General features: G+C 41.7%; 1 long non-coding RNA gene across 1 annotated transcript; it reads right to left on the bottom strand.

Moving 5' to 3' along the window:
* Window positions 1-467: 467 nt before the first annotated feature.
* LOC122689970 lies at window positions 468-12107 on the bottom strand. The gene is made up of 3 exons (XR_006339952.1): window positions 11488-12107; window positions 3011-4779; window positions 468-2795 (listed from the first exon to the last, which is right to left on the bottom strand). It is a non-coding gene; the product is annotated as an uncharacterized LOC122689970 (long non-coding RNA).
* Window positions 12108-12885: the final 778 nt, after the last annotated feature.

Raw genomic sequence — 12885 nt, 5'->3', positions numbered from 1 at the left:
ATGTAATGCCAGTTTTCTAATATTTTCTACGAATTTCAGCAACCTGAGCTATCTTTTCTCTCTACCCATTTTGTCTTTCTTTTCTTTCTTTTTGCCAGTTGTTAAATATGTCTGTAAAGAAGGAAATTTCCATGTACTTCATAAAATCGAAGACCAGAATTTACCTGAGCCATTTGACAACAGAAAGATCCTTTCCATTCAAACTGTATATAAAATATACCAAAAGAAATTTCAGTTCTTCAATTTTAGGAACTAGTCTTAACTTAAAAAAGGAAAAAGGAAAAAGGAACACCCATGTACATGGCGCTATTATCGTTAACTTCTATTTCTACCACTTAGCCTAAACCAACTTTCACATCTGTGTTCTGCAGACTTGTGTGTGCTCAGTCACTCAGTCGTGTCTGACTCTTTGTGACCCCATAGACTGTAGCCCACTAGGGTCGTCTGTCCATGGGATTCCCCAGGCAAGAATACTGGAGTGGGTTGCCATTCCCTTCTCCAGGGGATCTTCCTGACCCAGGAATGGAACCCCGATCTCTTGCATCTCCTGCACTGGCAGGCAGATTCTTTTACCACTGAGCCACCTCGGAAGCTCTGCTGACTTGCTAGACTGAACCATATTAAAATGGTCTTTTACCCTCATCAGTGATATTTCTTAAATTATTTGAAATGGATATTGCCATAAACAAGAATTAGATCTACCCCAGTATTTTCAAATGGTCTAGGCCCTAGACAAATGTTTCCATATATCAAGCCAAAGTCTAGGCATTCCTACCACCACCAGAATCATATAATAGTCAGTTTCCCATTGTATTATTTTATATTAACAGTTCCTGATGGATGCTATTCAACTTAAAGTTTTATTTCTCTAATTCTGGTCAAATTAAGACAAAAACTTGCCAATGCAATAATGTCAATAAATGATAAACTTATCAAGAAACTACATTCTTTAAAACCATATAGAACTGCTGATTATACTGATAAAACAATCATTCACTTAAAAATATTTGCCTCTAGGTATGATTAAGAGTACCCCAGTTATCCATGGAAACTTGAAACAGTTAACATATTTCTCTGCTCTGGTTTATGGAAACGAAACAAAATATCTCGTTTTATTGACAATGTCTATGCATTATATATATAATGCAAACCCTGTAACTCAGAGTTGATGTTACGTTGGTTTCCCTTTCTTCTATGGCATCTGTGACTAACTGTTTTCTGAGAGGGAGTAAAACATAAGAAAGCCTGAGTCGCAAGAACCATTTTTAAAATAACAAGAGTACAAGACAGTAGTATTACTACTTAACTTGATCTCTATGAAAGGGCTTAGGTAGTCTCAAAATCAACCAATGAGGCTGATGTACCTTTCTCTCAAGGTAACAATGTCAGGGATAGAAGGACCTCAGAGACCAAGTGTTCCTATTCTCTCCTTGGACAGATAAGGAAAGAGTAGGATGATTCGAATAAGAGCATCCACTGAGCCTGTGGCAGAGCAGAAACTTGGAATAGAGGTTTCCTGCCCTCTGGGCTCACTATCATTTGTGGTATATTTTCTATCATAATTATGGTTTTCAACAGCAGTGGTTTCCAGCCATGACTCTATTAAAAAACTGCTTGAGTAGCTTTCAAAATCAACAGCTGCTGGCCTAATCCCCAATTTAGCACGTCTAGGGACAGATCCCAGAAATCTGCTTTTGAAGTTCCCCATAACAATTTTGATGGGCAGCCAGTGTTGAAAACCACTGTGACTTAGAGAAGAGTGTAAGCTACCCTGGCACTGTGGTGAGTCCTTAGGTCCCTATCACCCAATAATGGGTTTTCAACACTCATCTGCCTCTTTGGAACATGTTGAGGAATGTCTGTCATCCCAACTGTAACTACACAAGCCAAGACTTTTAACTTTTGTATTCTTGTCCCCTTTCTCTGATCACTGCAAACTCAGATATAGGGGACCTATCTTTCAGATTTTCCAGGCTAGGGGAAAACTTACTGGATTTCTACCAACTTTAGGGAAGAGGATATTCAACCATTTAAATCACTTGGAAGACCAGATATGAGAACAGAGAGGATGGATGGCAATGAACTCTTGCAGCTTCTCCTCCTTGATTAGGTACCAAAGTAAATCCAGGAATCCACTATAAATGTACTGCCTTCCAGGACACACCATGCCTTTCGGTACCTTATACAACTGCTGCAAAACAAATGAACTTATACCAAATGAATTAACAAGGGGATTTGTATCCTTTTTGTTGAGACAGCAAGTTAGGCTTAAACAGAGTTAAAATAAATTTTAGGGTCAAAGACTTATCAAACTGAGTAGCCCCCTCCTTAGGTCCTACAGTTGAGTTACTTAAACCCTCCTTGTAGGGGAATTTGTGTTGGAGGAATTTATAAGTTTTGGGGGGAAATTGGGGGAGGGAAGGGAGTATTATAAAAGCCCAGACAATTGGTTTGTTCATCAGAATAAAACACTAAGTAAAGTGAGCCTTGATGGAGTTTTACGATTTTACATTAGCAATTGTTATTGGTGGGCAACTAATTTCTATTTCTCTCTGAGCTCAAGGTGAAGAATAACATCACTGAAAAGGCCGATCATCACAGTAGTGACAGGGAAAGAATGGAGAAAACAGGATTTTATCTGCATATGAGTAAGCTCAGTCTCCTGCATGGATCATCACATCATCAAAGCTGTCAGAGCCTGAATCCCAGGGTTCCACTGTCTGTATGAGGTCGTTCTGTCTGCTATTTGTAGAATGGGTTTGCATGATGCAGTCCGATGGTCCAGCCTCTTCTCCCTATTGAACCAAGCATAGAGAAAACGCTTACTGGCCTTTGTTTGAAGGTTTCTTATTCCTGCCTTTATAAGGTTGTGGGTAATCATTTAAGCCTTGCCTGAAAGTCAATAAATATTCCACCAAAGAATCTCTTTTCTCTGAATCATCACGGCAATTTGATTTGCAGAGTGGGTGCTTCAACATTCTTCAAGTTCTGGAAGTTAACCTATACTGACCTCTTTCATCAACTTGTGATGTGATCACGTCTCTGACAGTTGAAATATTTCTCAACTATCTTCTGAGGGTGAGAATCTAATAGTTCAGCAATGTCACTTAATTCACTGTCTTCAAATCCTTCACCACCCAATCATTTTGCAGATGCTACAACATTTTCAGTTTCTTCTGGCACTGGAAGGAAACTTTCAGAATTAGTTACAACCTCATTCTGAAATTTCTGCCAGGCTCCATTAAGGGCTGATTGTTTTATTTCTCTCACTGACTCTTCTACTATCATTAAACTATTACATATGGAGAAATTTTGCCAAGCAACTTTCACAGTAATTTCAGGTGTCTCTCTCCTAAGAGTTGCCAGGTAGTCAAATATACTCCCAAGTGCATGGGTTGAAGGAATGGAGTTGTACTGGGGTAAATGGAGATGACTTTAACACAAAGATCAGCATTTACTATCACATTTTTATCAGTGGGAGCCATGTTCAGAATCAGCAACAATTTGAATTCAAGATGTTTTTGGTTTAAATATTGTTTAACCTCAGGAACAAAACACTTCAAAAACCAATCCAAAAAGAATTTCTCAGTGATCCATATCTTATGGCTTCCCTGCATATACACAGAAAAGGGTTTCTGGCATTTTCTTTTAAGAGGGCAAGAATTTCGGAACTTGTGAAGCAGCACGGGTTTAGTCAGACAGTCACCAGAAGCATTGGAACAAAGAACTTTGGAGCTTATCTTTCCCAGGCTTCAAGCCTCTGGTCTTTGTCTCCTCCTTTGCAACAGATGTGCAAGTAGGGGCATGCGCTTCCAGAACAAGATTGTTTCATCAGCATTGTAGACCTGTTCAGGCATATAGACATTTTTTTCTATCCGTTCCTTCAATATTCTGCAGTGGCTTCATGATCTGCTTCCTCTGCAAGCCATGTCTTTTCATACAGACCATGGCGGTTCCTAAACCTATCCCACCACCTACTACTCATGATAAATTTTATAATTTTCCATCCAGATCAAAATTTAAATTTGCATGTTTGTGATGCTTGTTAGCAGATTTTACACACAGAAAGAGCTCTATTAAGCCTTTTCTGTTTTAGAAGCCACAAATGCAAATCTCTTTCCTTTTTTTCTATTTTGGCATTTTGAGTTGTCATATTTTCTCAATGATTCTGGTGTGCCCCTCATGCACTGGCCTTAATAGCTTTCTCATTTTTCTTTATTGATTCATTAGCACCCAAAAATGCCCTACAGAGGTCTTGGTTTCACCATTATCAAGCATTTCAAGAATTCTCATTTTGTTTGCCACCTTTTTTGTCCTCTTCACCCTTCTTGCCTCTCTATCATTTACCTTCTTGGTTTTTTGCTTGGATACCATTCTTATTCAAACTTACACAAAATTACAGCTATTGAAAGTTTTCTGTCACTGAGCAATACACAGCACTAACATATAAAGAGCAAATGACAACATTCACAAGACAAATAAAAAGGGTAAAGTAGCTTTGGCATGACTATACATGTGTGCGATTGACGGCAGCAGAAGGAAGAAACAGTAGAAGAACCAGGGTACCAGCAAGCAACCCAAATGTTGGTCCTGTCATGTGAGATACTCAACAAGACAGCATGATGGTAACTGGAATTTGCATATTGTTCTGAAACTCTCAAAGGTGCAGACCAGGTAAACTCAAATTTCATATGAGAATGACTTGCAGTTGTCAAGGCATCACAGAACTCAGGAGTCAAGGTCAGGCTACCAGGCTGAGATGAGAACAAGTATCACCACCTAGGAAAAAACAGACACAAAAATGGGAAACGAAGACAGGAACAGAAGCAGTCTGCACAAGTAGCTTAGAAGCTAGTCAGGAGAACAGAAATGTGGAATAATAATAATAATACTATCTGCCAAATTGCCCTTACAAAAGTTAGACCAATTTTCATGCTCACTAAGAGTGGATAAGCGTTCTTTTCCCCCATATATTCACCAAAATAAAATACTATCCGCTTCTGCAATCTGTAGCAAGCAGAAGGTGAATCACAAAGTATCTCATTTTTAATTTTCATTTCTTTCATCATCTTTCCATATGGTAAGCCATTTCTATTTCATCTTTAAATTGTCTGTTCATATCCTCTGCCCACTTTTTAATGTTTTTCTTAATGATTTGTAGGCACTATTAGCATATCGTGTGTGTGTGTGTGTGTGTGTGCGCGCGCTCAGTTGCTCAGTTGCATCCCACTCTTTGTGACCCCAAGGAATGTAGCACACCAGGCTCCTTTGTCCATGGAATTCTCCAGGCAAGAATACTGGAGCAGGTTGTCATTTCCTTCTCCAGGGGATTTTCCAGACCCAAGGATCTCCTGCATTGGCAGGCAGATTCTTTACCGCTCAGCCACCTGGAAATCCATTAGCATATTAAGGAATTCTCATTTTAAATTCTATATTGTAAACATTTTCTCCAAGCCAGTCATTTATTTTGTCTTTTGCCATAAAGACAATTCAAATATTTATGTAGTCAAATGTTTCATGCTTTGCTTTTAAAAACCTTCCCCTAAGAGGATAAAAAAAACATATAAAACTAAAAACACACAAAATACATTTTATGCATGCAAATAAGAGCATCAAAAACTGAAACTCCAGGTAGGGAGAATGACATGACTCTATATTTAGCAAAATCACTGGGTAAAACTTCATTCAACCAACTTTCCAATGATAGCTATACTTCTACCCATAAAATTCACTTTGGGTCAGAGTTTAATCCTGTGTTCTCTGACTTTTCTAAGGATATGTCATTTTTTCATGATGCTGGAGCCAAGTTAATGTGAAGAATAAAGACTCTGAAGTAAACGTCCCACATTAGCTTTCAGTTCTGCAAGCTGTACAGACTTGAAGCTTTTAGTGAGAGGGTAACAGTCAGGAAGGCTAGGGGCCCCCAAACAGAGGAAATAGGCTTCAAGTGTCGGACGTTTTTTTATCTCTCTCTTAAGTGGCAAGAGGAAACAAACTGCAAGTGTCAGATTTTTTTCCCTTCTCTATACAAAATTAAAAGGAGATTTCTTTTTAAATTCTCAGTTGCCATGAGGACACCTGGTTCCACCTGAACTTAACTTTTCTCATGCCTTGAGCTAACCAATGCATTTTTCTTATGGAAAAGTTTTTCTTAAGCTATGTTAATGAACTGTGTATTTACCTTAGACTCTTTCTTCAAGTCGTTTTTTTTTTTTTTAAGTTTCAAAACATACTTATTTTAATGCTACAACAATTGCCTTGGAATTTAAACACCACTGTCCATTTTTATGAGGTAAGAAACCTAGAATTAACTTAAATCCTGTGAGCTGCCATCTTGACCTCTCAGTGGTCAGGGTCCATATGAAAATTATCATTAGGCATAAATGCTTCAGCCAGTTCCTATTACTTTATATAAAGCAAGTCAGTTTTGACTAAGAGAGAACCAACTTGACAAATCAGTATGTTTTCCTCATGCAAATATTCTCTTAAGCTATGTTAATGATACTATGTATTTGCTTGGAAACCTGCCTTTCTTCAAGATTCATGTCAATCTTCTTATAGCCCGGGATGACTCACCCTGTGCCAATGTTATCTCAAAATGCATGTTGTGGGTGAGGGGCCTGGTGCCACTCTCTGAGTTTTGAGACATTTCCTTTCTCTAATTAGCAGCCTGCTAGTAGGTATATAACTTCCCTGCTAAAAAATAGCAAGTAGCAAAGGGGCACTCTTTCTGTCCCCTTCTGATGTCTATGTCAGAAGCTTTCTCTATCTCTTTTATACTTTAATAAAACTTTATTACACAAAAGCTCTGAGTGATCAAGCCTTATCACTGGCCCCAGATTGAATTCCTCTCCTCTGGAGGTCAAGAATCCTGGCATCTTTCATGGCTTAGCAACAACCTTTCATTAGGATGATAATAAATAATAGAATAACCAAGTGCAATTCTTAGCAAGGTATTTTTCCAAAGTACATTTAGCTAGATAGTGTAACATCATTCTTCTAGTCCTTGTGAATCTGAGAATGCCTGGCATCCTCTGTGAGGAGAAATAGAGCCTGGCTGGTTGAGCTTTGTAGTTATGAGCTGGGGCTCACCCTGTTCAAGTGCCCAAAAGGGCAGAAGGATCTCAGGATGTTTTTTCCTGTTAGCAATTTCACCAAGAACAAAGAATTTTATAAAACATCACATCCTTTGAGAATTTGTATGGACAATAAGACTGAGTTCGTTGCAGCTTCTGTTATGAAAGGACATTTGGTTACAAGGGGTTTGCTTTTGTAAAAATTGTGCAGAACTAATATCCTTCAAAATCTCCTTCAAAAAAAAAATCTCCTTCAAAAATCTTAAAACATACACACACATGCAAGTGGTGAGCTCAAAAAGTACAGACCATCAAAATCATTTAACATTTTAAAGTATAATACTCATAAATGGTAACCAATGGTGAGGTTTCCATGAGAAATCTTTTTTTTTTCAAAACTTATAAACTACCCACAATGCATTTACTAATATGTTAAACAAAGATGTCATTCAACTGACTTCTGAGACCAAAGGGCGATAATACAGCACTTCAAAAGTAGATCCTCACGATCAAAAATTTCAGCTATTCATTCATTCTCTTCAATCAACTTATGCTGACAAAAGTGCTTATCATGGACAAGGCCACGTGACCTGAGGAATAAAGAAATGAATTAAAAAATCTTGATCTCAAGGAACTTAGTCTGCTAGGGCAGATAAATAGAACACACTATAAAGGTAGGAAGCCTCATATAAGAGTTGCAAACAATGGATTATGGATTATGCGGGCCTAATCTGCCCCTTTCTGTACATTTCTTTTATTTTCTTGGCCATGTGGGATCTTACTTACCTGACCAGGGATTGGGCCCCGGTCACTGCAGTGCAAGTGCTGAGTCCTAACCACTAGGCCTCCAGGGAATTCCCATGTCCATTCCTACTTTATCTACAGTGGTCCAGGCCCTTCTCATTCCTCATCTGAAGAGTGATATAAATTTCTAAATCTGTCTGCCATTCAACCCTGTGGGCCACACTGCCTCCAGAGCAACCTTTCTAAATGTGGGATCTGATCCAGTACTTCCTCCACTTTAAATCACTCCCATGAAAGACGTCCCCATGGCTTATTGAATAAAACTCAACTTCCTCTGTACAATGGCTCCTGCCTACTTTCCCCATCTCATCTTTCACTACCTCTTCCCTTCATCCTCTGTAATCTACAAGTCAGCCAGTTAAGAGGCTGTTTCAGTCATCCAGATTTCCTTAAGCTTTAACACTAGTTCAAGTATCACCTCTAACAGGAGGCTTTCCCTGCTCCCTCCACCTATCTGAAAAGCACTCACTGACTGGGAAGCACTGATCAAAGCTCTCAGAGCCTCCCTCCCACGCTTGCTCTGGTTACAGCACAAACATTTCCCTGTAGTGACATTTCCCTGTGTATTCATCATTTGTGAATATCTCGACAGTATCTGGAACAGAAGAGATCCTCATTTTATTGCACAAATGCTTATAGTAGAGAGAGTAAGAGCTACATGCAACACTCACAAAGGGTCAGCATTTGAATTGGACTTTGAAGAATGGGTAGGATTTCCAGTGTTAATGGAAGGGGCGAGTGAGGGGGAGGTGAGGGCTAAAGGAACTGCTAGGGAAGTATGGAGATTCAGTTAGATGAGGCTGAAACATGGGGCGGCTGAAGTGGATGTTGCTGCTGTGTAGTTGTTAAGTATGTCCAACTCTTTGTGACCCCATGGACTGTAGACCGCCAGGCTCCTCTGTCCATGGGATTTTCCAGGCAAGAATACTGGAGTGGGTTGCCATTTCCTCCTCCAGGAGATCATCCCAACCCAGGCATCAAACCTCCTGCATTTCAGGCAGATTCTTTACCACTGAGCCACCTGGGACAAGTGGGTAGTCAAAACACGAAATTGGAAGTCTGTTGAGGAAAATCATGGAGGGCCTCCAATGACAGATTTCTTTGGTGAAGTGGAGTTGTGTTTAACTGTCCTGATATTAATGAAAGGGTTTATGCTTGCAATGAACAGAAAAGCAGGTATTTAGGGTAAATCAGACCTATTCTTCCCTGTTACTAGGTCTCAGCACAAACATTCCTAGGAGAAAAAGTTCTAACTAGTTGTGTCCTAAATAATTTAGGGACATCCTGCTGATATTCATTATCACATAGCTATTTTGTTCTTGCTATTTCAATCCTTGGTAACAAAGACAGTTATGAAACATCTTCACTTTCCTTTTCTGTTTGGATGGGTTATTAATCAAATGGACATCCAATGTTCTTAAATAATAATCTATTTTCCCCACTAAAATTTCATGGAAAATAGTGTACATTTCTTTCTGGATCCAAGCAATCTTTATATCTCTGAAAATTCTCCTCCCCACCCCCCACCCCGACCCCCCCAAAAATGTCAAAATGGAGTCTATGTAGTCACAGTGCCCTCTGTTGGCTACAGAGAGGAACAGCTAAATCCGGGAGGAGAAGGAATGCAACAGCTCACAGAACTTCCCCTTTTATGTTAAGCGGAATGTTGAGTTAATAGCTCCTCAAGGTAAGCTTCTGAAGGTAAGCTCCTCAAAGTAAGGGCTTCCCTGGTGACTCAGATGGTAAAGAATCTGCCTGCAATGCAGGAGGCTGGGGTTTGATCCCTGGGTCAGGAAGATCCCCTGGAGGAGGGCATGGCAACCCACTCCAGTATTCTTGCCTGGGAAATTCCACGGACAGAGGAGCCTAGCAGGCTGTAGTCCATGGGGTCGCAAAGAGTTGGACATGACGGAGCGACTAACACACACACAAGGTAAGCAAACTCATTTTAGCAAGAATCAGACAAGCGCTCCAACAAATTTCACCTTTTTCCCTGTTCTTTTGGAGGACTGGACACACCCAAAGCTTCCAAAGATTTTTTTTTTTAAAGAAGAGGCACATAAATATAAACAATAGTTTCCCTATCTCCTCCATTTGCTTGGCCTCTTGACCTCATTTTCACCAGTTTTCATAAGACAAAAGAAAGCTTTCAGTTACGGAACTCTTTAAGGAATCTGGCAATCAAGGACCCAGTGGCCAGCCTCATCCCAATCTGGAATACAATCAGGACATCTCCCAAGTTCAGGCTTGATGCACCATTTAAACACCCACAACCTTAAGATTCGTGCTGAAGCTGAAGCTCCAATACTTTGGCCACCTGATGCGAAGAACTGACTCATTAGAAAAGATACCGATGCTGGGAAAGATTGAGGAGAAGAGGACAACAGAGGACAAGATGGTTGGATGGCATCACCGACTCGATGGACATGAGTTCTGGGAGTTGGTGAAGGACAGGGAAGCCTGGCATGCTGCAATCCATGGAGTCGCAAAGAGTCGGACATTTCTGAGCAACTGAACAACAAACAACCTTAAGGACAGCGAACAATAAGAAGAAAAAAAAAGATCAGCCAAAAAAAAAGTTTCAAGGGATAGAGACCATTGAAAGGCGATTTTTAGCCAGCGCCTAGCGGAGTCTCTGGCCACCTGCTAGGAGAGTTAGAAGCGGTAAGATACGGCGACACGCACTGCAAATGTTGGAGTGTGATCCTCATTAAAGGTGTTTTTATCATTGCAATCTCAGACTGAATTGCAATGCCAGGAAACGTTCGTGGCTGGCCCGCAAGGAATAAGGCTTCCCCAAGTTCAGAGACATCCCTTTTTCGACAAAGCCATTTCAAAAGCCCTTCCCAGCCTCTTGTGGGTCCTTTAAGGAAGGTATTTATATTCAGCCCAGTTCTGAATGGGTTCCTCAGCCCTAATTAAGGGAACACCGCTTCCTTCTGTGCCTCACTTCCGTGGGGTTTTTTGTTTTGTTTTGAGTTTGCAATGAATGCGGAGTCTTGCACCTGAGGCCCTTAGGTAAGCTCTCACCTTCCATCTCCGCCCGCCACACCTTCCTTGCGGCCTCCTTGAGCAAAGCCCGGGTGGGGAAGCCGCAGTCTCTTTGCCTCCCCCGCAGCCAAGGAGGCACAGACAAACTTAAGCCCCAGCCCATTGCAACCGGAAGAGCAAGAAATAAAAACCACAGAGGGTTAGGAGTTGGGACCACGAGAGCGGAGGGAATCACTGTGAAGTTGCCTTGCCAAGCCGGGGGTTAGGGTGAGGCGAGCAGGGTCAAGTCCCTCCCAAGTAAGGCTCGGATCATGCCTTTAGGTCATATTTTCATACTTTGTTCTTCTTGGAATATTTTTAGCATTAACTTTGCACTTTAAAGGTATTGCATTAAAACTTTCATCTTCATTCCTGAGTATCTCGTTGTCCCCTGCCCCTTAAATTTTGGGCCTCAACTCAAATCCCCTGGCGATGAGTGTGATCGCGTAGCTGGAAGCAGCTCGGGAGCCGACGATACTCCGACTCGCTCGCTCGGCTAATTTGGAGGCAGCCTGCCCCCACCCCCCGAGGGCAACCAGTCTGGTTCAAGGAGAATACCGAAAGGACGGCTGCTCACCTGGTTCGGCTGCTCCAGACTCCGCGATCTCCTCTGCTAACAGCCGAGGCCCGCCCCGCTCCCGCTGGGGAGGACTCTTCTCGCGTTTGCAGGGCGCCGGCTCGGAAGCAGCTCCCCTCCGCGCCGCCGTGATTATCCGGCGGCTCTCGGGAGAGAACTGCCCCCCAAGAGAGGCCCACTTCCTCGGCGCGTGGCGGGCGCATCCCCCGCACGGATGGGAGAACCGCGTGCTGTCACTCCCGACCCGATCGATGACTGTGGGTCAGAACACCACCTCGATCTCCCCACCCCAAGCCGCTCGGTTCCCGCAGCGGCGGCCGAGAGGCAGTCTTGATTAACTCGGTCTCAGGGCCCAAGGGATTAGACTCCGTGAGGGTCTGTAACAGTCCCTTGGGCGGGCGGCAACTCTTAAAGCTGGACCGAGCATCAGATCTGGGTAGGATGTAGCATTCGGTGTCTTTCGTGAAAAGTCACCCAGCAAATGAAATCTGAGCCAACATGCAGTACCAGGGGTGCCTCCGAACAAATACGCCCTCAAAGCAAACTCCACCAATCGCTGCCTGGGCAGCCTTGAAATCGCCATCAAGAGGCATGCACAAGAGTTTAGAGAAGAAAACGGTTTCTGGTGGGATCTGGCCAAAAATAAGTCCAGCCCCTCAGAATACCAGCGCGGGGCGGGAATGGGGTGGGGTGGAATTTGTTGTTTCCACTCAGCTCCTTAATAGGACCCCGAGTTTCTCTGATGCTCTCTAAAAATGCCTGTCCGCTGATTACTCCAGGCTTCTTACAAAGCTTGTCTGAGACTGGCAGCTAAGAATGCTAAACAAATACTTCTGGAAAAATAAAAATGGATGTGAAACAGGGCTGTTTACGCCACACAGTTGTTTTTACGTGTTAAGGTGCACATGTCCCTCAAAGCTCCAAAGACATACTTTGCTTCAGGAGGCCTGTCTTCAGATTTTTGGTCATTTTTCAGGCCTTAGTCAATGCATCCCAAAGTCCCTAAATACAAGAACCAATGCCAGATTTAGCAAATAAAAACACGGGTCACCCAGTTCAAGGTGAATCTCAGATAAACAGCAAATATTTTTTCATGCAGTATGTCCTTTACAGTATGTGGGACACACTTACACTTTCAAAAGTATTCGTTGTTTAACTGAAATATAAATTTAACAGGGTGTCCTGTCTGTTTTTTTTTCTGGCAACTTTTAAGAATAATGCAATGACTACTTGAATTATTTTGTTTATAATTCAACAAACAAGACACAAGTCTACATGGAGAGGTAGGCAAAAAATATCACAAGGACTCTTAATAATTTATACACAAAAAAGAATAGTCACTTTGAAATATTTATTAGGAAAGCAGTAAAAAGCTTATTTATATTAATTGAAGAGCTT

The sequence above is a fragment of the Cervus elaphus genome, chromosome X, assembly GCF_910594005.1.
Source record: "Cervus elaphus chromosome X, mCerEla1.1, whole genome shotgun sequence".
Classification (NCBI taxonomy): Eukaryota; Metazoa; Chordata; class Mammalia; order Artiodactyla; family Cervidae; genus Cervus; species Cervus elaphus.
This window is presented reverse-complemented; position numbering and strand designations above follow the sequence as displayed.